Source organism: Lissotriton helveticus, chromosome 2_1, assembly GCF_964261635.1.
Source record: "Lissotriton helveticus chromosome 2_1, aLisHel1.1, whole genome shotgun sequence".
Classification (NCBI taxonomy): Eukaryota; Metazoa; Chordata; class Amphibia; order Caudata; family Salamandridae; genus Lissotriton; species Lissotriton helveticus.
The window spans coordinates 1,863,642,378-1,863,668,303 of record NC_136059.1 but is presented as its reverse complement, the minus strand read 5'-3'; positions in this window follow the sequence as shown (position 1 = coordinate 1,863,668,303).

Here is a 25,926-nt window from a genome sequence, read left to right as displayed (position 1 = left end):
CTGGTCTCTCTCTCACACACACACCCCCACCGCCACCCTCCCTGTGGACATTTGGGCCTGTTGGGAGTTGTGGTGCTGGTCTCTCTCACCCCCCCCACCGCCACCCTCCCTGTGGAAATGGGAGCCTGTTGGGAGTTGTGGTGCTGGTCTCTCTCTCACACCCACACCCCCACCACCACCCTCCCTGTGGACATGGGGGCCTGTTGGGAGTTGTGGTGCTGGTCTCTCTCACCCCCCCCACCGCCACCCTCCCTGTGGATATGGGGGCCTGTTGGGAGTTGTGGTGCTGGTCTCTCTCGCCCCCCCACTGCCTCCCTCCCTGTGGACATGGGGGCCTGTTGGGAGTTGTGGTGCTGGTCTCTCTCTCACACACCCCCTCCCCACCGCCACCCTCCCTGTGGACATGGGGGCCTGTTGGGAGTTGTGGTGCTGGTCTCTCTCACCCCGCCCACCGCCACCTTCCCTGTGGACATGGGGGCCTGTTGGGAGTTGTGGTGCTGGTCTCTCTCACACCCCACACACCTCTCTCACCCCCCACCGCCACCCTCCCTGTGGACATGGGGGCCTGTTGGGAGTTGTGGTGCTGGTCTCTCTCTCACACACACACCCCCACCGCCTCCCTCCCTGTGGACATGGGGGCCTGTTGGGAGTTGTGGTGCTGGTCTCTCTCACCCCCCCCACCGCCACCCTCCCTGTGGACATGGGGGCCTGTTGGGAGTTGTGGTGCTGGTCTCTCTCTTACCCCCACCCCCACCGCCACCCTCCCTGTGGACATGGGGGCCTGTTGGGAGTTGTGGTGCTGGTCTCTCTCTCTCTCACACACACACCCCCACCGCCACCCTCCCTGTGGACATGGGGGCCTGTTGGGAGTTGTGGTGCTGGTCTCTCTCACCCCCCCCCACCGCCACCCTCCCTGTGGACATGGGGGCCTGTTGGGAGTTGTGGTGCTGGTCTCTCTCACCCCCCCACCGCCACCCTCCCTGTGGACATGGGGGCCTGTTTGGAGTTGTGGTGCTAGTCTATCTCTCACCCCCCCACCGCCACCCTCCCTATGGACATGGGGGCCTGTTGGGAGTTGTGGTGCTGGTCTCTCTCACCCCCCCACGGCCACCCTCCCTGTGGACATGAGGGCCTGTTTGGAGTTGTGGTGCTGGTCTCTCTCTCTCACACACACACACACACACCCCGGCCACCCTCCCTGTGGACATGGGGGCCTGTTGGGAGTTGTGGTGCTGGTCTCTCTCACCCCCCCCCCACCGCCACCCTCCCTGTGGACTTGGGGGGCCTGTTGGGAGTTGTGGTGCTGGTCTCTCTCTCACACACACACACCCCCCACCACCCCCCTCCCTGTGGACATGGGGGCCTGTTGGGAGTTGTGGTGCTGGTCTCTCTCACACCCCCCCACCGCCACCCTCCCTGTGGATATGGGGGCCTGTTGGGAGTTGTGGTGCTGGTCTCTCTCTCACACACACACCCCCACCGCCACCCTCCCTGTGGACATGGGGGCCTGTTGGGAGTTGTGGTGCTGGTCTCTCTCTCACACACACACCCCCACCGCCACCCTCCCTGTGGACATGGGGGCCTGTTGGGAGTTGTGGTGCTGGTCTCTCTCTCACACACACACCCCCACCGCCACCCTCCCTGTGGACATGGGGGCCTGTTGGGAGTTGTGGTGCTGGTCTCTCTCACCCCCCCCCACCGCCACCCTCCTTGTGGACATGGGGGCCTGTTGGGAGTTGTGGTGCTGGTCTCTCTCTCACACCCCCACCCCCACCGCCACAGTCCCTGTGGACATGGGGGCCTGTTGGGAGTTGTGGTGCTGGTCTCTCTCACCCCCCCAACCGCCACCCTCCCTGTGGACATGGGGGCCTGTTGGGAGTTGTGGTGCTGGTCTCTCTCTCACACACACACCCCTCCACCGCCACCCTTCCTGTGGACATGGGGGCCTGTTGGGAGTTGTGGTGCTGGTCTCTCTTAATCCCCCCCACCGCCACCCTCCCTGTGGACATGGGGGCCTGTTGGGAGTTTTGGTGCTGGTCTCTCTCTCACACACACACACACCCCTCACCGCCACCCTCCCTGTGCATATGGGGGCCTGTTGGGAGTTGTGGTGCTGGTCTCTCTCACCCCCCACCGCCACCCTCCCTGTGGACATGGGGGCCTGTTGGGAGTTGTGGTGCTGGTCTCTCTCTCACACACACACCCCCACCGCCACCCTCCCTGTGGACATTCGTGCCTGTTGGGAGTTGTGGTGCTGGTCTCTCTCACCCCCCCCCACCGCCACCCTCCCTGTGGAAATGGGAGCCTGTTGGGAGTTGTGGTGCTGGTCTCTCTCACCCCCCCCCACCGCCACCATCCCTGTGGACATGGGGGCCTGTTGGGAGTTGTGGTGCTGGTCTCTCTCGCCCCCCCCCCACTGCCTCCCTCACTGTGGACATGGGGGCCTGTTGGGAGTTGTGGTGCTGGTCTCTCTCTCACACACACACCCCCCACCGCCACCCTCCCTGTGGACATGGGGGCCTGTTGGGAGTTGTGGTGCTGTTCTCTCTCACCCCGCCCACCGCCACCTTCCCTGTGGACATGGGGGCCTGTTGGGAGTTGTGGTGCTGGTCTCTCTCACACCCCACACACCTCTCCCACCCCCCCACCGCCACCCTCCCTGTGGACATGGGGGCCTGTTGGGAGTTGTGGTGCTGGTCTCTCTCTCACACACACACCCCCACCGCCTCCCTCCCTGTGGACATGGGGGCCTGTTGGGAGTTGTGGTGCTGGTCTCTCTCACCCCCCCCACCGCCACCCTCCCTGTGGACATGGGGGCCTGTTGGGAGTTGTGGTGCTGGTCTCTCTCTTACCCCCACCCCCACCGCCACCCTCCCTGTGGACATGGGGGCCTGTTGGGAGTTGTGGTGCTGGTCTCTCTCTCTCTCACACACACACCCCCACCGCCACCCTCCCTGTGGACATGGGGGCCTGTTGGGAGTTGTGGTGCTGGTCTCTCTCACCCCCCCCCCCACCGCTACCCTCCCTGTGGACATGGGGGCCTGTTGGGAGTTGTGGTGCTGGTCTCTCTCTCACACACACACACACCCCACCACCCCACTCCCTGTGGACATGGGGGCCTGTTGGGAGTTGTGGTGCTGGTCTCTCTCACACCCCCCCACCGCCACCCTCCCTGTGGACATGGGGGCCTGTTGAGAGTTGTGGTGCTGGTCTCTCTCTCACACACACACCTCCACTGCCACCCTCCCTGTGGACATGGCGGCCTGTTGGGAGTTGTGGTGCTGGTTTATCTCACCCCCCCACCGCCACCCTCCCTGTGGACATGGGGGCCTGTTGGGAGTTGTGGTGCTGGTCTCTCTCTCTCTCACACACACACCCCCACCGCCACCCTCCCTGTGGACATGGGGGCCTGTTGGGAGTTGTGGTGCTGGTCTCTCTCACCCCCCCTCCCCACCGCCACCCTCCCTGTGGACATGGGGGCCTGTTGGGAGTTGTGGTGCTGGTCTCTCTCTCACACACACACACACCCCACCACCCCACTCCCTGTGGACATGGGGGCCTGTTGGGAGTTGTGGTGCTGGTCTCTCTCACACACCCCCACCGCCACCCTCCCTGTGGACATGGGGGCCTGTTGGGAGTTGTGGTGCTGGTCTCTCTCTCACACACCCCCACCCCCACCGCCACCCTCCCTGTGGACATGGGGTCCTGTTGGGAGTTGTGGTGCTGGTCTCTCTCACCCCCCCCCACCGCCACCCTCCCTGTGGACATGGGGGCCTGTTGGGAGTTGTGGTGCTGGTCTCTCTCATCCCCCCCACCGCCACCCTCCCTGTGGACATGAGGGCCTGTTGGGAGTTGTGGTGCTGGTCTCTCTAACCCCCCCCCGCCACCCTCCCAGTGGACATGGGGGCCTGTTGGGAGTTGTGGTGCAGGACTCTCTCACTCCCGCACCACCACCCTCCCGGTGGACATGGGGGCCTGTTGGGAGTTGTGGTGCTGGTCTCTCTGTCACACACACACCCCCACCGCCACCCTCCCTGTGGACATGGGGGTCTGTTGGGAGTTGTGGTGCTGGTCTCTTTCTCACACACACACACACACCCCCACCGCCACCCTCCCTGTGGACATGGGGGCCTTTTGGGAGTTGTGGTGCTGGTCTCTCTCACCCCCCCACCGCCACCCTCCCTGTGGACCTGTTGGGAGTTGTGGTGCTGGTCTCTCTCAGCCCCCCCACCGCCACTCTCCCTGTGGACATGGGGGCCTGTTGGGAGTTGTGGTGCTGGTCTCTCTCACCCCCCACCGCCATCCTCCCTGTGGACATAGGGGCCTGTTGGGAGTTGTGGTGCAGTTCTCTCTCACCACCGCCTCCCTCCCTGTGGACATGGGGGCGTGTTGGGAGTTGTGGTGCTGGTCTCTCTCTCACACACACACAAACCCCACCGCCACCCTCCCTGTGGACATGGGGGCCTGTTGGGAGTTGTGGTGCTGGTCTCTCTCAACCCCCCCACCGCCAACCTCCCTGTGGACATGGGGGCCTGTTGGGAGTTGTGGAGCTTGTCTCTCTCACCCCGCCACCGCCACCCTCCCTGTGGACATGGTGGCCTGTTGGGAGTTGTGGTGCTGGTCTCTCTCTCACCCCCCCACCGCCACCCTCGCTATGGACATGGGGGCCTGTTGGGAGTTGTGGTGCTGTTCACTCTCTCCCACCCACCACCACCCTCCCCTGTGGACATGGGGGCCTGTTGGGAGTTGTGGTGCTGGTCTCTCTCTCACACACACACACCCCCCACCACCCCCCTCCCTGTGGACATGGGGGCCTGTTGGGAGTTGTGGTGCTGGTCTCTCTCACACCCCCCCACCGCCACCCTCCCTGTGGACATGGGGGCCTGTTGAGAGTTGTGGTGCTGGTCTCTCTCTCACACACACACCTCCACTGCCACCCTCCCTGTGGACATGGCGGCCTGTTGGGAGTTGTGGTGCTGGTTTATCTCACCCCCCCAACGCCACCCTCCCTGTGGACATGGGGGCCTGTTGGGAGTTGTGGTGCTGGTCTCTCTCTCTCTCACACTCACACCCCCACCGCCACCCTCCCTGTGGACATGGGGGCCTGTTGGGAGTTGTGGTGCTGGTCTCTCTCACCCCCTCCCCCACCGCCACCCTCCCTGTGGACATGGGGGCCTGTTGGGAGTTGTGGTGCTGGTCTCTCTCTCACACACACACACACCCCACCACCCCACTCCCTGTGGACATGGGGGCCTGTTGGGAGTTGTGGTGCTGGTCTCTCTCACACACCCCCACCGCCACCCTCCCTGTGGACATGGGGGCCTGTTGGGAGTTGTGGTGCTGGTCTCTCTCTCACACACCCCCACCCCCACCGCCACCCTCCCTGTGGACATGGGGTCCTGTTGGGAGTTGTGGTGCTGGTCTCTCTCACCCCCCCCCACCGCCACCCTCCCTGTGGACATGGGGGCCTGTTGGGAGTTGTGGTGCTGGTCTCTCTCATCCCCCCCACCGCCACCCTCCCTGTGGACATGAGGGCCTGTTGGGAGTTGTGGTGCTGGTCTCTCTCATCCCCCCCCCGCCACCCTCCCAGTGGACATGGGGGCCTGTTGGGAGTTGTGGTGCAGGACTCTCTCACTCCCGCACCACCACCCTCCCGGTGGACATGGGGGCCTGTTGGGAGTTGTGGTGCTGGTCTCTCTGTCACACACACACCCCCACCGCCACCCTCCCTGTGGACATGGGGGTCTGTTGGGAGTTGTGGTGCTGGTCTCTTTCTCACACACACACACACACCCCCCACCGCCACCCTCCCTGTGGACATGGGGGCCTTTTGGGAGTTGTGGTGCTGGTCTCTCTCACCCCCCCACCGCCACCCTCCCTGTGGACATGGGGGCCTGTTGGGAGTTGTGGTGCTGGTCTCTCTCAGCCCCCCCACCGCCACCCTCCCTGTGGACATGGGGGCCTGTTGGGAGTTGTGGTGCTGGTCTCTCTCACCCCCCACCGCCATCCTCCCTGTGGACATAGGGGCCTGTTGGGAGTTGTGGTGCAGTTCTCTCTCACCACCGCCTCCCTCCCAGTGGACATGGGGGCGTGTTGGGAGTTGTGGTGCTGATCTCTCTCTCACACACACACAAACCCCACCGCCACCCTCCCTGTGGACATGGGGGCCTGTTGGGAGTTGTGGTGCTGGTCTCTCTCAACCCCCCCACCGCCAACCTCCCTGTGGACATGGGGGCCTGTTGGGAGTTGTGGAGCTTGTCTCTCTCACCCCCCCACCGCCACCCTCCCTGTGGACATGGTGGCCTGTTGGGAGTTGTGGTGCTGGTCTCTCTCTCACCCCCCACCGCCACCCTCGCTATGGACATGGGGGCCTGTTGGGAGTTGTGGTGCTGGTCACTCTCTCCCACCCACCACCACCCTCCCTGTGGACATGGGGGCCTGTTGGGAGTTGTGGTGCTGGTCTCTCTCTCTCACAGAAACACACCCCCCACCGCCACCCTCCCTGTGGACATGGGGGCCTGTTGGGAGTTGTGGTGCTAGTATCTGTCACCCCCCCACCGCCACCCTCCCTGTGGACATGCGGGCCTGTTGGGAGTTGTGGTGCTGGTCTCTCTCTCACACACACCCCCCCACCACCCCCTCCCTGTGGACATGGGGGCCTGTTGGGAGTTGTGGTGCTGGTCTCTCTCACACCCCCCCACCGCCACCCTCCCTGTGGACATGGGGGCCTGTTGGGAGTTGTGGTGCTGGTCTCTCTCTCACACACACACACCCACCGCCACCCTCCTTGTGGACATGGGGGCCTATTGGGAGTTGTAGTGCTGGTCTCTCTCTCACACACACACCCCCACCGCCACCCTCCCTGTGGACATGGGGGCCTGTTGGGAGTTGTGGTGCTGGTCTCTCTCACCCCCCCCCACCGCCACCCTCCCTGTGGACATGGGGGCCTGTTGGGAGTTGTGGTGCTGGTCTCTCTCTCACACACACACACCCCCCACCGCCACACTCCCTGTGGACATGGGGCCTGTTGGGAGTTGTGGTGCTGGTCTCTCTCAACCCCCCACCGCCACCCTCCCTTCTCTCACACACACACCCCCACCGCCACCCTCCCTGTGGACATGGGGGCCTGTTGGGAGTTGTGGTGCGGGTCTCTCTCACCCCCCCACCGCCACCCTCCATGTGGACATGGGGGCCTTTTGGGAGTTGTGGTGCTGGTCTCTCTCAACCCCCCCCATCGCCATCCTCCCTGTGGACATGGGGGCCTGTTGGGAGTTGTGGTGCTGGTCTCTCTCACCCGCCCCACCGCCACGCTCCCTGTGGACATGGGGGCCTGTTGGGAGTTGTGGTGCTGGTCTCTCTCTCACACACACACACCCCCCACCGCCACCCTCCCTGTGGACATGGGGCCTGTTGGGAGTTGTGGTGCTGGTCTCTCTCACCCCCCCACCGCCACCCTCCCTGTGGACATGGGCGCCTGTTGGGAGTTGTGTTGCTGGTCTCTCTCTCACACACACACCCCCACCGCCACCCTCCCTGTGGACATGGGGGCCTGTTGGGAGTTGTGGTGCTGGTCTCTCTCTCACACACACACACACCCCCCACCGCCACCCTCCCTGTGGACATGGGGGCATGTTGGGAGTTTTGGTGCTGGTCTCTCTCAACCCCCCCCACCGCCACCCTCCCTGTGGACATGGGGGCCTGTTGGGAGTTGTGGTGCTGGTCTCTCTCACCCCCCCACCGCCACCCTCCCTGTGGACATGGGGGCCTGTTTGGAGTTGTGGTGCTAGTCTCTCTCTCACCCCCCCACCGCCACCCTCCCTATGGACATGGGGGCCTGTTGGGAGTTGTGGTGCTGGTCTCTCTCACCCCCCCCCACGGCCACCCTCCCTGTGGACATGGGGGCCTGTTTGGAGTTGTGGTGCTGGTCTCTCTCTCTCACACACACCCCCGCCACCCTCCCTGTGGACATGGGGGCCTGTTGGGAGTTGTGGTGCTGGTCTCTCTCACCCCCCCCCCCACCGCCACCCTCCCTGTGGACTTGGGGGGCCTGTTGGGAGTTGTGGTGCTGGTCTCTCTCTCACACACACACACCCCCCACCACCCCCCTCCCTGTGGACATGGGGGCCTGTTGGGAGTTGTGGTGCTGGTCTCTCTCACACCCCCCCACCGCCACCCTCCCTGTGGATATGGGGGCCTGTTGGGAGTTGTGGTGCTGGTCTCTCTCTCACACACACACCCCCACCGCCACCCTCCCTGTGGACATGGGGGCCTGTTGGGAGTTGTGGTGCTGGTCTCTCTCTCACACACACACCCACCCCGCCACCCTCCCTGTGGACATGGGGGCCTGTTGGGAGTTGTGGTGCTGGTCTCTCTCACCCCCCCCACCGCCACCCTCCTTGTGGACATGGGGGCCTGTTGGGAGTTGTGGTGCTGGTCTCTCTCTCACACCCCCAACCCCACCGCCACAGTCCCTGTGGACATGGGGGCCTGTTGGGAGTTGTGGTGCTGGTCTCTCTCACCCCCCCAACCGCCACCCTCCCTGTGGACATGGGGGCCTGTTGGGAGTTGTGGTGCTGGTCTCTCTCTCACACACACACCCCCCCACCGCCACCATCCCTGTGGACATGGGGGCCTGTTGGGAGTTGTGGTGCTGGTCTCTCTTAACCCCCCCCACCGCCACCCTCCCTGTGGACATGGGGGCCTGTTGGGAGTTTTGGTGCTGGTCTCTCTCTCACACACACACACCCCCACCGCCACCATCCCTGTGGACATGGGGGCCTGTTGGGAGTTGTGGTGCTGGTCTCTCTTAACCCCCCCCACCGCCGCCCTCCCTGTGCATATGGGGGCCTGTTGGGAGTTGTGGTGCTGGTCTCTCTCACCCCCCACCGCCACCCTCCCTGTGGACATGGGGGCCTGTTGGGAGTTGTGGTGCTGGTCTCTCTCTCACACACACACCCCCACCGCCACCCTCCCTGTGGACATTCGGGCCTGTTGGGAGTTGTGGTGCTGGTCTCTCTCACCCCCCCCACCGCCACCCTCCCTGTGGAAATGGGAGCCTGTTGGGAGTTGTGGTGCTGGTCTCTCTCTCACACCCACACCCCCACCACCACCCTCCCTGTGGACATGGGGGCCTGTTGGGAGTTGTGGTGCTGCTCTCTCTCACCCCCCCCACCGCCACCCTCCCTGTGGACATGGGGGCCTGTTGGGAGTTGTGGTGCTGGTCTCTCTCGCCCCCCCCACTGCCTCCCTCCCTGTGGACATGGGGGCCTGTTGGGAGTTGTGGTGCTGGTCTCTCTCTCACACACACCCCCCCCACCGCCACCCTCCCTGTGGACATGGGGGCCTGTTGGGAGTTGTGGTGCTGGTCTCTCTCACCCCGCCCACCGCCACCTTCCCTGTGGACATGTGGGCCTGTTGGGAGTTGTGGTGCTGGTCTCTCTCACACCCCACACACCTCTCTCACCCCCCACCGCCACCCTTCCTGTGGACATGGGGGCCTGTTGGGAGTTGTGGTGCTGGTCTCTCTCTCACACACACACCCCCACCGCCTCCCTCCCTGTGGACATGGTGGCCTGTTGGGAGTTGTGGTGCTGGTCTCTCTCACCCCCCCGCCGCCACCCTCCCTGTGGACATGGGGGCCTGTTGGGAGTTGGGGTGCTGGGCTCTCTCTTACCCCCACCCCCACCGCCACCCTCCCTGTGGACATGGGGGCCTGTTGGGAGTTGTGGTGCTGGTCTCTCTCTCTCTCACACACACACACCCACCGCCACCCTCCCTGTGGACATGGGGGCCTGTTGGGAGTTGTGGTGCTGGTCTCTCTCACCCCCCCCCACCGCCACCCTCCCTGTGGACATGGGGGCCTGTCGGGAGTTGTGGTGCTGGTCTCTCTCTCACACACACACACACCCCACCATCCCACTCCCTGTGGACATGGGGGCCTGTTGGGAGTTGTGGTGCTGGTCTCTCTCACACACCCCCACCGCCACCCTCCCTGTGGACATGGGGGCCTGTTGGGAGTTGTGGTGCTGGTCTCTCTCTCACACACCCCCACCCCCACCGCCACCCTCCCTGTGGACATGGGGTCCTGTTGGGAGTTGTGGTGCTGGTCTCTCTCACCCCCCCCCACCGCCACCCTCCCTGTAAACATGGGGGCCTGTTGGGAGTTGTGGTGCTGGTCTCTCTCATCCCCCCCACCGCCACCCTCCCTGTGGACATGAGGGCCTGTTGGGAGTTGTGGTGCTGGTCTCTCTAACCCCCCCCCGCCACCCTCCCAGTGGACATGGGGGCCTGTTGGGAGTTGTGGTGCAGGACTCTCTCACTCCCGCACCACCACCCTCCCGGTGGACATGGGGGCCTGTTGGGAGTTGTGGTGCTGGTCTCTCTGTCACACACACCCCCCCACCGCCACCCTCCCTGTGGACATGGGGGTCTGTTGGGAGTTGTGGTGCTGGTCTCTTTCTCACACACACACACACACACCCCCACCGCCACCCTCCCTGTGGACATGGGGGCCTTTTGGGAGTTGTGGTGCTGGTCTCTCTCACCCCCCCACCGCCACCCTCCCTGTGGACATGGGGGCCTGTTGGGAGTTGTGGTGCTGGTCTCTCTCAGCCCCCCCACCGCCACCCTCCCTGTGGACATGGGGGCCTGTTGGGAGTTGTGGTGCTGGTCTCTCTCACCCCCCACCGCCATCCTCCCTGTGGACATAGGGGCCTGTTGGGAGTTGTGGTGCAGTTCTCTCTCACCACCGCCTCCCTCCCTGTGGACATGGGGGCGTGTTGGGAGTTGTGGTGCTGGTCTCTCTCTCACACACACACAAACCCCACCGCCACCCTCCCTGTGGACATGGGGGCCTGTTGGGAGTTGTGGTGCTGGTCTCTCTCAACCCCCCCACCGCCAACCTCCCTGTGGACATGGGGGCCTGTTGGGAGTTGTGGAGCTTGTCTCTCTCACCCCCCCACCGCCACCCTCCCTGTGGACATGGTGGCCTGTTGGGAGTTGTGGTGCTGGTCTCTCTCTCACCCCCCCACCGCCACCCTCGCTATGGACATGGGGGCCTGTTGGGAGTTGTGGTGCTGGTCACTCTCTCCCACCCACCACCACCCTCCCTGTGGACATGGGGGCCTGTTGGGAGTTGTGGTGCTGGTCTCTCTCTCACACACACACACACCCCCCACCACCCCCCTCCCTGTGGACATGGGGGCCTGTTGGGAGTTGTGGTGCTGGTCTCTCTCACACCCCCCCACCGCCACCCTCCCTGTGGACATGGGGGCCTGTTGAGAGTTGTGGTGCTGGTCTCTCTCTCACACACACACCTCCACTGCCACCCTCCCTGTGGACATGGCGGCCTGTTGGGAGTTGTGGTGCTGGTTTATCTCACCCCCCCAACGCCACCCTCCCTGTGGACATGGGGGCCTGTTGGGAGTTGTGGTGCTGGTCTCTCTCTCTCTCACACACACACCCCCACCGCCACCCTCCCTGTGGACATGGGGGCCTGTTGGGAGTTGTGGTGCTGGTCTCTCTCACCCCCTCCCCCACCGCCACCCTCCCTGTGGACATGGGGGCCTGTTGGGAGTTGTGGTGCTGGTCTCTCTCTCACACACACACACACCCCACCACCCCACTCCCTGTGGACATGGGGGCCTGTTGGGAGTTGTGGTGCTGGTCTCTCTCACACACCCCCACCGCCACCCTCCCTGTGGACATGGGGGCCTGTTGGGAGTTGTGGTGCTGGTCTCTCTCTCACACACCCCCACCCCCACCGCCACCCTCCCTGTGGACATGGGGTCCTGTTGGGAGTTGTGGTGCTGGTCTCTCTCACCCCCCCCCACCGCCACCCTCCCTGTGGACATGGGGGCCTGTTGGGAGTTGTGGTGCTGGTCTCTCTCATCCCCCCCACCGCCACCCTCCCTGTGGACATGAGGGCCTGTTGGGAGTTGTGGTGCTGGTCTCTCTCATCCCCCCCCCCGCCACCCTCCCAGTGGACATGGGGGCCTGTTGGGAGTTGTGGTGCAGGACTCTCTCACTCCCGCACCACCACCCTCCCGGTGGACATGGGGGCCTGTTGGGAGTTGTGGTGCTGGTCTCTCTGTCACACACACACCCCCACCGCCACCCTCCCTGTGGACATGGGGGTCTGTTGGGAGTTGTGGTGCTGGTCTCTTTCTCACACACACACACACACCCCCCACCGCCACCCTCCCTGTGGACATGGGGGCCTTTTGGGAGTTGTGGTGCTGGTCTCTCTCACCCCCCCACCGCCACCCTCCCTGTGGACATGGGGGCCTGTTGGGAGTTGTGGTGCTGGTCTCTCTCAGCCCCCCCACCGCCACCCTCCCTGTGGACATGGGGGCCTGTTGGGAGTTGTGGTGCTGGTCTCTCTCACCCCCCACCGCCATCCTCCCTGTGGACATAGGGGCCTGTTGGGAGTTGTGGTGCAGTTCTCTCTCACCACCGCCTCCCTCCCAGTGGACATGGGGGCGTGTTGGGAGTTGTGGTGCTGATCTCTCTCTCACACACACACAAACCCCACCGCCACCCTCCCTGTGGACATGGGGGCCTGTTGGGAGTTGTGGTGCTGGTCTCTCTCAACCCCCCCACCGCCAACCTCCCTGTGGACATGGGGGCCTGTTGGGAGTTGTGGAGCTTGTCTCTCTCACCCCCCCACCGCCACCCTCCCTGTGGACATGGTGGCCTGTTGGGAGTTGTGGTGCTGGTCTCTCTCTCACCCCCCACCGCCACCCTCGCTATGGACATGGGGGCCTGTTGGGAGTTGTGGTGCTGGTCACTCTCTCCCACCCACCACCACCCTCCCTGTGGACATGGGGGCCTGTTGGGAGTTGTGGTGCTGGTCTCTCTCTCTCACAGAAACACACCCCCCACCGCCACCCTCCCTGTGGACATGGGGGCCTGTTGGGAGTTGTGGTGCTAGTATCTGTCACCCCCCCACCGCCACCCTCCCTGTGGACATGCGGGCCTGTTGGGAGTTGTGGTGCTGGTCTCTCTCTCACACACACCCCCCCACCACCCTCTCCCTGTGGACATGGGGGCCTGTTGGGAGTTGTGGTGCTGGTCTCTCTCACACCCCCCCACCGCCACCCTCCCTGTGGACATGGGGGCCTGTTGGGAGTTGTGGTGCTGGTCTCTCTCTCACACACACACACCCACCGCCACCCTCCTTGTGGACATGGGGGCCTATTGGGAGTTGTGGTGCTGGTCTCTCTCTCACACACACACCCCCACCGCCACCCTCCCTGTGGACATGGGGGCCTGTTGGGAGTTGTGGTGCTGGTCTCTCTCACCCCCCCCCACCGCCACCCTCCCTGTGGACATGGGGGCCTGTTGGGAGTTGTGGTGCTGGTCTCTCTCTCACACACACACACCCCCCACCGCCACACTCCCTGTGGACATGGGGCCTGTTGGGAGTTGTGGTGCTGGTCTCTCTCAACCCCCCACCGCCACCCTCCCTTCTCTCACACACACACCCCCACAGCCACCCTCCCTGTGGACATGGGGGCCTGTTGGGAGTTGTGGTGCGGGTCTCTCTCACCCCCCCACCGCCACCCTCCATGTGGACATGGGGGCCTTTTGGGAGTTGTGGTGCTGGTCTCTCTCAACCCCCCCCCATCGCCATCCTCCCTGTGGACATGGGGGCCTGTTGGGAGTTGTGGTGCTGGTCTCTCTCACCCGCCCCACCGCCACCCTCCCTGTGGACATGGGGGCCTGTTGGGAGTTGTGGTGCTGGTCTCTCTCTCACACACACACACCCCCCACCGCCACCCTCCCTGTGGACATGGGGCCTGTTGGGAGTTGTGGTGCTGGTCTCTCTCACCCCCCCACCGCCACCCTCCCTGTGGACATGGGCGCCTGTTGGGAGTTGTGTTGCTGGTCTCTCTCTCACACACACACCCCCACCGCCACCCTCCCTGTGGACATGGGGGCCTGTTGGGAGTTGTGGTGCTGGTCTCTCTCTCACACACACACACACCCCCCACCGCCACCCTCCCTGTGGACATGGGGGCATGTTGGGAGTTTTGGTGCTGGTCTCTCTCAACCCCCCCCCACCGCCACCCTCCCTGTGGACATGGGGGCCTGTTGGGAGTTGTGGTGCTGGTCTCTCTCACCCCCCCACCGCCACCCTCCCTGTGGACATGGGGGCCTGTTTGGAGTTGTGGTGCTAGTCTCTCTCTCACCCCCCCACCGCCACCCTCCCTATGGACATGGGGGCCTGTTGGGAGTTGTGGTGCTGGTCTCTCTCACCCCCCCCACGGCCACCCTCCCTGTGGACATGGGGGCCTGTTTGGAGTTGTGGTGCTGGTCTCTCTCTCTCACACACACCCCCGCCACCCTCCCTGTGGACATGGGGGCCTGTTGGGAGTTGTGGTGCTGGTCTCTCTCACCCCCCCCCCCACCGCCACCCTCCCTGTGGACTTGGGGGGCCTGTTGGGTGTTGTGGTGCTGGTCTCTCTCTCACACACACACACCCCCCACCACCCCCCTCCCTGTGGACATGGGGGCCTGTTGGGAGTTGTGGTGCTGGTCTCTCTCACACCCCCCCACCGCCACCCTCCCTGTGGATATGGGGGCCTGTTGGGAGTTGTGGTGCTGGTCTCTCTCTCACACACACACCCCCACCGCCACCCTCCCTGTGGACATGGGGGCCTGTTGGGAGTTGTGGTGCTGGTCTCTCTCTCACACACACACCCACCCCGCAACCCTCCCTGTGGACATGGGGGCCTGTTGGGAGTTGTGGTGCTGGTCTCTCTCACCCCCCCCACCGCCACCCTCCTTGTGGACATGGGGGCCTGTTGGGAGTTGTGGTGCTGGTCTCTCTCTCACACCCCCAACCCCACCGCCACAGTCCCTGTGGACATGGGGGCCTGTTGGGAGTTGTGGTGCTGGTCTCTCTCACCCCCCCAACCGCCACCCTCCCTGTGGACATGGGGGCCTGTTGGGAGTTGTGGTGCTGGTCTCTCTCTCACACACACACCCCCCCACCGCCACCATCCCTGTGCACATGGGGGCCTGTTGGGAGTTGTGGTGCTGGTCTCTCTTAACCCCCCCCACCGCCACCCTCCCTGTGGACATGGGGGCCTGTTGGGAGTTTTGGTGCTGGTCTCTCTCTCACACACACACCCCCCCACCGCCACCATCCCTGTGGACATGGGGGCCTGTTGGGAGTTGTGGTGCTGGTCTCTCTTAACCCCCCCCACCGCCGCCCTCCCTGTGCATATGGGGGCCTGTTGGGAGTTGTGGTGCTGGTCTCTCTCACCCCCCACCGCCACCCTCCCTGTGGACATGGGGGCCTGTTGGGAGTTGTGGTGCTGGTCTCTCTCTCACACACACACCCCCACCGCCACCCCCCCTGTGGACATTCGGGCCTGTTGGGAGTTGTGGTGCTGGTCTCTCTCACCCCCCCCACCGCCACCCTCCCTGTGGAAATGGGAGCCTGTTGGGAGTTGTGGTGCTGGTCTCTCTCTCACACCCACACCCCCACCACCACCCTCCCTGTGGACATGGGGGCCTGTTGGGAGTTGTGGTGCTGGTCTCTCTCACCCCCCCCACCGCCACCCTCCCTGTGGACATGGGGGCCTGTTGGGAGTTGTGGTGCTGGTCTCTCTCGCCCCCCCCACTGCCTCCCTCCCTGTGGAAATGGGGGCCTGTTGGGAGTTGTGGTGCTGGTCTCTCTCTCACACACACCCCCCCCACCGCCACCCTCCCTGTGGACATGGGGGCCTGTTGGGAGTTGTGGTGCTGGTCTCTCTCACCCCGCCCACCGCCACCTTCCCTGTGGACATGGGGGCCTGTTGGGAGTTGTGGTGCTGGTCTCTCTCACACCCCACACACCTCTCTCACCCCCCACCGCCACCCTTCCTGTGGACATGGGGGCCTGTTGGGAGTTGTGGTGCTGGTCTCTCTCTCACACACACACCCCCACCGCCTCCCTCCCTGTGGACATGGTGGCCTGTTGGGAGTTGTGGTGCTGGTCTCTCTCACCCCCCCCGCCGCCACCCTCCCTGTGGACATGGGGGCCTGTTGGGAGTTGTGGTGCTGGTCTCTCTCTTACCCCCACCGCCACCCTCCCTGTGGACATGGGGGCCTGTTGGGAGTTGTGGTGCTGGTCTCTCTCTCTCTCACACACACACCCCCACCGCCACCCTCCCTGTGGACATGGGGGCCTGTTGGGAGTTGTGGTGCTGGTCTCTCTCACCCCCCCCCACCGCCACCCTCCCTGTGGACATGGGGGCCTGTTGGGAGTTGTGGTGCTGGTCTCTCTCTCACACACACACACACCCCACCACCCCACTCCCTGTGGACATGGGGGCCTGGTGGGAGTTGTGGTGCTGGTCTCTCTCACACACCCCCACCGCCACCCTCCCTGTGGACATGGGGGCCTGTTGGGAGTTGTGGTGCTGGTCTCTCTCACCCCCCCCCACCGCCACCCTCCCTGTGGACATGGGGGCCTGTTGGGAGTTGTGGTGCTGGTCTCTCTCTCACACACACACACACCCCACCACCCCACTCCCTGTGGACATGGGGGCCTGTTGGGAGTTGTGGTGCTGGTCTCTCTCACACACCCCCACCGCCACCCTCCCTGTGGACATGGGGGCCTGTTGGGAGTTGTGATACTGGTCTCTCTCTCACACACACACCCCCACCGCCACCCTCCCTGTGGACATGGGGGCCTGTTGGGAGTTGTGGTGCTGGTCTCTCTCACCCCCCCCCACCGCCACCCTCCCTGTGGAAATGGGAGCCTGTTGGGAGTTGTGGTGCTGGTCTCTCTCTCACACACACCCCCCTACCACCACCCTCCCTGTGGACATGGGGGCCTGTTGGGAGTTGTGGTGCTGGTCTCTCTCTCACACACACACCCCCACCGCCTCCCTCCCTGTGGACATGGGGGCCTGTTGGGAGTTGTGGTGCTGGTCTCTCTCACCCCCCCACCGCCACCCTCCCTGTGGAAATGGGAGCCTGTTGGGAGTTGTGGTGCTGGTCTCTCTCACCCCCCAAATGCCACCCTCCCTGTGGACATGGGGGCCTGTTGGGAGTTGTGGTGCTGGTCTCTCTCACCCCCCAACCGCCACCCTCCCTGTGGACATGGGGACCTGTTGGGAGTTGTGGTGCTGGTCTCTCTCTCACCCCCCCCCACCGCCACCCTCCCTGTGGACATGGGGGCCTGTTGGGAGTTGTGGTGCTGGTCTCTCTCACCCCCCACCACCACCCTCCCTGTGGACATGGGGGCCTGTTGGGAGTTGTGGTGCTGGTCTCTCTCTCACACACACACCCCCACCGCGACCCTCCCTGTGGACATTCGGGCCTTTTGGGAGTTGTGGTGCTGGTCTCTCTCACCCCCCCACCGCCACCCTCCCTGTGGACATGGGGGCCTGTTGGGAGTTGTGGTGCTGGTCTCTCTCTTACCCCCACCCCCACCGCCACCCTCCCTGTGGACATGGGGGCCTGTTGGGAGTTGTGGTGCTGGTCTCTCTCTCTCTCACACACACACCCCCACCGCCACCCTCCCTGTGGACATGGGGGCCTGTTGGGAGTTGTGGTGCTGGTCTCTCTCTCACACACACACACACCCCCCACCGCCACCCTCCCTGTGGACATGGGGCATGTTGGGAGTTTTGGTGCTGGTCTCTTTCAACCCCCCCCACCGCCACCCTCCCTGTGGACATGGGGGCCTGTTGGGAGTTGTGGTGCTGGTCTCTCTCACCCCCCCACCGCCACCCTCCCTGTGGACATGGGGGCCTGTTTGGAGTTGTGGTGCTAGTCTCTCTCTCACCCCCCCACCGCCACCCTCCCTATGGACATGGGGGCCTGTTGGGAGTTGTGGTGCTGGTCTCTCTCACCCCCCCCACGGCCACCCTCCCTGTGGACATGGGGGCCTGTTTGGAGTTGTGGTGCTGGTCTCTCTCTCTCACACACACACACACCCCCGCCACCCTCCCTGTGGACATGGGGGCCTGTTGGGAGTTGTGGTGCTGGTCTCTCTCACCCCCCCCCACCGCCACCCTCCCTGTGGACTTGGGGGGCCTGTTGGGAGTTGTGGTGCTGGTCTCTCTCTCACACACACACACCCCCCACCACCCCCCTCCCTGTGGACATGGGGGCCTGTTGGGAGTTGTGGTGCTGGTCTCTCTCACACCCCCCCACCGCCACCCTCCCTGTGGATATGGGGGCCTGTTGGGAGTTGTGGTGCTGGTCTCTCTCTCACACACACACCCCCACCGCCACCCTCCCTGTGGACATGGGGGCCTGTTGGGAGTTGTGGTGCTGGTCTCTCTCTCACACACACACCCACCCCGCCACCCTCCCTGTGGACATGGGGGCCTGTTGGGAGTTGTGGTGCTGGTCTCTCTCACCCCCCCCCACCGCCACCCTCCTTGTGGACATGGGGGCCTGTTGGGAGTTGTGGTGCTGGTCTCTCTCTCACACCCCCACCCCCACCGCCACAGTCCCTGTGGACATGGGGGCCTGTTGGGAGTTGTGGTGCTGGTCTCTCTCACCCCCCCCAACCGCCACCCTCCCTGTGGACATGGGGGCCTGTTGGGAGTTGTGGTGCTGGTCTCTCTCTCACACACACACCCCCCCACCGCCACCATCCCTGTGGACATGGGGGCCTGTTGGGAGTTGTGGTGCTGGTCTCTCTTAACCCCCCCCACCGCCACCCTCCCTGTGGACATGGGGGCCTGTTGGGAGTTTTGGTGCTGGTCTCTCTCTCACACACACACACACCCCTCACCGCCGCCCTCCCTGTGCATATGGGGGCCTGTTGGGAGTTGTGGTGCTGGTCTCTCTCACCCCCCACCGCCACCCTCCCTGTGGACATGGGGGCCTGTTGGGAGTTGTGGTGCTGGTCTCTCTCTCACACACACACCCCCACCGCCACCCTCCCTGTGGACATTCGGGCCTGTTGGGAGTTGTGGTGCTGGTCTCTCTCACCCCCCCCCACCGCCACCCTCCCTGTGGAAATGGGAGCCTGTTTGGAGTTGTGGTGCTGGTCTCTCTCTCACACCCACACCCCCACCACCACCCTCCCTGTGGACATGGGGGCCTGTTGGGAGTTGTGGTGCTGGTCTCTCTCACCCCCCCCACCGCCACCCTCCCTGTGGACATGGGGGCCTGTTGGGAGTTGTGGTGCTGGTCTCTCTCGCCCCCCCCACTGCCTCCCTCCCTGTGGACATGGGGGCCTGTTGGGAGTTGTGGTGCTGGTCTCTCTCTCACACACACCCCCCCCCCACCGCCACCCTCCCTGTGGACATGGGGGCCTGTTGGGAGTTGTGGTGCTGGTCTCTCTCACCCCGCCCACCGCCACCTTCCCTGTGGACATGGGGGCCTGTTGGGAGTTGTGGTGCTGGTCTCTCTCACACCCCACACACCTCTCTCACCCCCCCACCGACACCCTCCCTGTGGACATGGGGGCCTGTTGGGAGTTGTGGTGCTGGTCTCTCTCACCCCCCCCACCGCCACCCTCCCTGTGGACATGGGGGCCTGTTGGGAGTTGTGGTGCTGGTCTCTCTCGCCCCCCCCACTGCCTCCCTCCCTGTGGACATGGGGGCCTGTTGGGAGTTGTGGTGCTGGTCTCTCTCACACCCCACACACCTCTCTCACACCCCCACCACCACCCTCCCTGTGGACATGGGGGCCTGTTGGGAGTTGTGGTGCTGGTCTCTCTCACCCCCCCCACCGCCACCCTCCCTGTGGACATGGGGGCCTGTTGGGAGTTGTGGTGCTGGTCTCTCTCGCCCCCCCCACTGCCTCCCTCCCTGTGGACATGGGGGCCTGTTGGGAGTTGTGGTGCTGGTCTCTCTCTCACACACACCCCCCCCCCACCGCCACCCTCCCTGTGGACATGGGGGCCTGTTGGGAGTTGTGGTGCTGGTCTCTCTCACCCCGCCCACCGCCACCCTCCCTGTGGACATGGGGGCCTGTTGGGAGTTGTGGTGCTGGTCTCTCTCGCCCCCCCCACTGCCTCCCTCCCTGTGGACATGGGGGCCTGTTGGGAGTTGGGGTGCTGGTCTCTCTCTCACACACACACCCCCACCGCCTCCCTCCCTGTGGACATGGTGGCCTGTTGGGAGTTGTGGTGCTGGTCTCTCTCACCCCCCCCCCACCGCCACCCTCCCTGTGGACATGGGGGCCTGTTGGGAGTTGTGGTGCTGGTCTCTCTCTTACCCCCACCCCCACCGCCACCCTCCCTGTGGACATGGGGGCCTGTTGGGAGTTGTGGTGCTGGTCTCTCTCTCTCTCACATACACACCCCCACCGCCACCCTCCCTGTGGACATGGGGGCCTGTTGGGAGTTGTGGTGCTGGTCTCTCTCACCCCCCCCCACCGCCACCCTCCCTGTGGACATGGGGGCCTGTGGGAGTTGTGGTGCTGGTCTCTCTCTCACACACACACACACCCCACCACCCCACTCCCTGTGGACATGGGGGCCTGTTGGGAGTTGTGGTGCTGGTCTCTCTCACACCCCCCCACCGCCACCCTCCCTGTGGACATGGGGGCCTGTTGAGAGTTGTGGTGCTGGTCTCTCTCTCACACACACACCTCCACTGCCACCCTCCCTGTGGACATGGGGGCCTGTTGGGAGTTGTGGTACTGGTCTCTCTCTCACACACACACCCCCACCGCCACCCTCCCTGTGGACATGGGGGCCTGTTGGGAGTTGTGGTGCTGGTCTCTCTCACCCCCCCCCCACCGCCACCCTCCCTGTGGAAATGGGAGCCTGTTGGGAGTTGTGGTGCTGGTCTCTCTCTCACACACACCCCCCTACCACCACCCTCCCTGTGGACATGGGGGCCTGTTGGGAGTTGTGGTGCTGGTCTCTCTCTCACACACACACACCCCCACCGCCTCCCTCCCTGTGGACATGGGGGCCTGTTGGGAGTTGTGGTGCTGGTCTCTCTCACCCCCCCACCGCCACCCTCCCTGTGGAAATGGGAGCCTGTTGGGAGTTGTGGTGCTGGTCTCTCTCACCCCCCAAATGCCACCCTCCCTGTGGACATGGGGGCCTGTTGGGAGTTGTGGTGCTGGTCTCTCTCACCCCCCAACCGCCACCCTCCCTGTGGACATGGGGACCTGTTGGGAGTTGTGGTGCTGGTCTCTCTCTCACACCCCCCCCACCGCCACCCTCCCTGTGGACATGGGGGCCTGTTGGGAGTTGTGGTGCTGGTCTCTCTCACCCCCCACCGCCACCCTCCCTGTGGACATGGGGGCCTGTTGGGAGTTGTGGTGCTGGTCTCTCTCTCACACACACACCCCCACCGCCACCCTCCCTGTGGACATTCGGGCCTGTTGGGAGTTGTGGTGCTGGTCTCTCTCACCCCCCCACCGCCACCCTCCCTGTGGACATGGGGGCCTGTTGGGAGTTGTGGTGCTGGTCTCTTTCTTACCCCCACCCCCACCGCCACCCTCCCTGTGGACATGGGGGCCTGTTGGGAGTTGTGGTGCTGGTCTCTCTCTCTCTCACACACACACCCCCACCGCCACCCTCCCTGTGGACATGGGGGCCTGTTGGGAGTTGTGGTGCTGGTCTCTCTCACCCCCCCCCCCCACCGCCACCCTCCCTGTGGACATGGGGGCCTGTTGGGAGTTGTGGTGCTGGTCTCTCTCTCACACACACACACACCCCACCACCCCACTCCCTGTGGACATGGGGGCCTGTTGGGAGTTGTGGTGCTGGTCTCTCTCACACCCCCCCACCGCCACCCTCCCTGTGGACATGGGGGCCTGTTGAGAGTTGTGGTGCTGGTCTCTCTCTCACACACACACCTCCACTGCCACCCTCCCTGTGGACATGGGGGCCTGTTGGGAGTTGTGGTACTGGTCTCTCTCTCACACACACACCCCCACCGCCACCCTCCCTGTGGACATGGGGGCCTGTTGGGAGTTGTGGTGCTGGTCTCTCTCACCCCCCCCCACCGCCACCCTCCCTGTGGAAATGGGAGCCTGTTGGGAGTTGTGGTGCTGGTCTCTCTCTCACACACACCCCCCTACCACCACCCTCCCTGTGGACATGGGGGCCTGTTGGGAGTTGTGGTGCTGGTCTCTCTCTCACACACACACCCCCACCGCCTCCCTCCCTGTGGACATGGGGGCCTGTTGGGAGTTGTGGTGCTGGTCTCTCTCACCCCCCCACCGCCACCCTCCCTGTGGAAATGGGAGCCTGTTGGGAGTTGTGGTGCTGGTCTCTCTCACCCCCCAAATGCCACCCTCCCTGTGGACATGGGGGCCTGTTGGGAGTTGTGGTGCTGGTCTCTCTCACCCCCCAAATGCCACCCTCCCTGTGGACATGGGGGCCTGTTGGGAGTTGTGGTGCTGGTCTCTCTCACCCCCCAACCGCCACCCTCCCTGTGGACATGGGGACCTGTTGGGAGTTGTGGTGCTGGTCTCTCTCTCACACACCCCCCCCCCCCACCGCCACCCTCCCTGTGGACATGGGGGCCTGTTGGGAGTTGTGGTGCTGGTCTCTCTCACCCCCCCCACCGCCACCCTCCCTGTGGAAATGGGAGCCTGTTGGGAGTTGTGGTGCTGGTCTCTCTCTCACACACACCCCCCTACCACCACCCTCCCTGTGGACATGGGGGCCTGTTGGGAGTTGTGGTGCTGGTCTCTCTCTCACACACACACCCCCACCGCCACCCTCCCTGTGGACATGGGGGCCTGTTGGGAGTTGTGGTGCTGGTCTCTCTCACCCCCCCACCGCCACCCTCCCTGTGGAAATGGGAGCCTGTTGGGAGTTGTGGTGCTGGTCTCTCTCACCCCCCAAATGCCACCCTCCCTGTGGACATGGGGGCCTGTTGGGAGTTGTGGTGCTGGTCTCTCTCACCCCCCAACCGCCACCCTCCCTGTGGACATGGGGGCCTGTTGGGAGTTGTGGTGCTGGTCTCTCTCTCACACACACACCCCCACCGCCACCCTCCCTGTGGACATGGGGGCCTGTTGGGAGTTGTGGTGCTGGTCTCTCTCTCACACACACACCCACCCCGCCACCCTCCCTGTGGACATGGGGGCCTGTTGGGAGTTGTGGTGCTGGTCTCTCTCACCCCCCCCACCGCCACCCTCCTTGTGGACATGGGGGCCTGTTGGGAGTTGTGGTGCTGGTCTCTCTCTCACACCCCCAACCCCACCGCCACAGTCCCTGTGGACATGGGGGCCTGTTGGGAGTTGTGGTGCTGGTCTCTCTCACCCCCCCCAACCGCCACCCTCCCTGTGGACATGGGGGCCTGTTGGGAGTTGTGGTGCTGGTCTCTCTCTCACACACACACCCCCCCACCGCCACCATCCCTGTGCACATGGGGGCCTGTTGGGAGTTGTGGTGCTGGTCTCTCTTAACCCCCCCCACCGCCACCCTCCCTGTGGACATGGGGGCCTGTTGGGAGTTTTGGTGCTGGTCTCTCTCTCACACACACACCCCCCCACCGCCACCATCCCTGTGGACATGGGGGCCTGTTGGGAATTGTGGTGCTGGTCTCTCTTAACCCCCCCCACCGCCGCCCTCCCTGTGCATATGGGGGCCTGTTGGGAGTTGTGGTGCTGGTCTCTCTCACCCCCCACCGCCACCCTCCCTGTGGACATGGGGGCCTGTTGGGAGTTGTGGTGCTGGTCTCTCTCTCACACACACACCCCCACCGCCACCCCCCCTGTGGACATTCGGGCCTGTTGGGAGTTGTGGTGCTGGTCTCTCTCACCCCCCCCACCGCCACCCTCCCTGTGGAAATGGGAGCCTGTTGGGAGTTGTGGTGCTGGTCTCTCTCTCACACCCACACCCCCACCACCACCCTCCCTGTGGACATGGGGGCCTGTTGGGAGTTGTGGTGCTGGTCTCTCTCACCCCCCCCACCGCCACCCTCCCTGTGGACATGGGGGCCTGTTGGGAGTTGTGGTGCTGGTCTCTCTCGCCCCCCCCACTGCCTCCCTCCCTGTGGAAATGGGGGCCTGTTGGGAGTTGTGGTGCTGGTCTCTCTCTCACACACACCCCCCCCACCGCCACCCTCCCTGTGGACATGGGGGCCTGTTGGGAGTTGTGGTGCTGGTCTCTCTCACCCCGCCCACCGCCACCTTCCCTGTGGACATGGGGGCCTGTTGGGAGTTGTGGTGATGGTCTCTCTCACACCCCACACACCTCTCTCACCCCCCACCGCCACCCTTCCTGTGGACATGGGGGCCTGTTGGGAGTTGTGGTGCTGGTCTCTCTCTCACACACACACCCCCACCGCCTCCCTCCCTGTGGACATGGTGGCCTGTTGGGAGTTGTGGTGCTGGTCTCTCTCACCCCCCCCGCCGCCACCCTCCCTGTGGACATGGGGGCCTGTTGGGAGTTGTGGTGCTGGTCTCTCTCTTACCCCCACCGCCACCCTCCCTGTGGACATGGGGGCCTGTTGGGAGTTGTGGTGCTGGTCTCTCTCTCTCTCACACACACACCCCCACCGCCACCCTCCCTGTGGACATGGGGGCCTGTTGGGAGTTGTGGTGCTGGTCTCTCTCACCCCCCCCCACCGCCACCCTCCCTGTGGACATGGGGGCCTGTTGGGAGTTGTGGTGCTGGTCTCTCTCTCACACACACACACACCCCACCACCCCACTCCCTGTGGACATGGGGGCCTGTTGGGAGTTGTGGTGCTGGTCTCTCTCACACACCCCCACCGCCACCCTCCCTGTGGACATGGGGGCCTGTTGGGAGTTGTGGTGCTGGTCTCTCTCACCCCCCCCACCGCCACCCTCCCTGTGGACATGGGGGCCTGTTGGGAGTTGTGGTGCTGGTCTCTCTCTCACACACACACACACCCCACCACCCCACTCCCTGTGGACATGGGGGCCTGTTGGGAGTTGTGGTGCTGGTCTCTCTCACACACCCCCACCGCCACCCTCCCTGTGGACATGGGGGCCTGTTGGGAGTTGTGATACTGGTCTCTCTCTCACACACACACCCCCACCGCCACCCTCCCTGTGGACATGGGGGCCTGTTGGGAGTTGTGGTGCTGGTCTCTCTCACCCCCCCCCACCGCCACCCTCCCTGTGGAAATGGGAGCCTGTTGGGAGTTGTGGTGCTGGTCTCTCTCTCACACACACCCCCCTACCACCACCCTCCCTGTGGACATGGGGGCCTGTTGGGAGTTGTGGTGCTGGTCTCTCTCTCACACACACACCCCCACCGCCTCCCTCCCTGTGGACATGGGGGCCTGTTGGGAGTTGTGGTGCTGGTCTCTCTCACCCCCCCACCGCCACCCTCCCTGTGGAAATGGGAGCCTGTTGGGAGTTGTGGTGCTGGTCTCTCTCACCCCCCAAATGCCACCCTCCCTGTGGACATGGGGGCCTGTTGGGAGTTGTGGTGCTGGTCTCTCTCACCCCCCAACCGCCACCCTCCCTGTGGACATGGGGACCTGTTGGGAGTTGTGGTGCTGGTCTCTCTCTCACCCCCCCCCACCGCCACCCTCCCTGTGGACATGGGGGCCTGTTGGGAGTTGTGGTGCTGGTCTCTCTCACCCCCCACCACCACCCTCCCTGTGGACATGGGGGCCTGTTGGGAGTTGTGGTGCTGGTCTCTCTCTCACACACACACCCCCACCGCGACCCTCCCTGTGGACATTCGGGCCTTTTGGGAGTTGTGGTGCTGGTCTCTCTCACCCCCCCACCGCCACCCTCCCTGTGGACATGGGGGCCTGTTGGGAGTTGTGGTGCTGGTCTCTCTCTTACCCCCACCCCCACCGCCACCCTCCCTGTGGACATGGGGGCCTGTTGGGAGTTGTGGTGCTGGTCTCTCTCTCTCTCACACACACACCCCCACCGCCACCCTCCCTGTGGACATGGGGGCCTGTTGGGAGTTGTGGTGCTGGTCTCTCTCTCACACACACACACACCCCCCACCGCCACCCTCCCTGTGGACATGGGGCATGTTGGGAGTTTTGGTGCTGGTCTCTT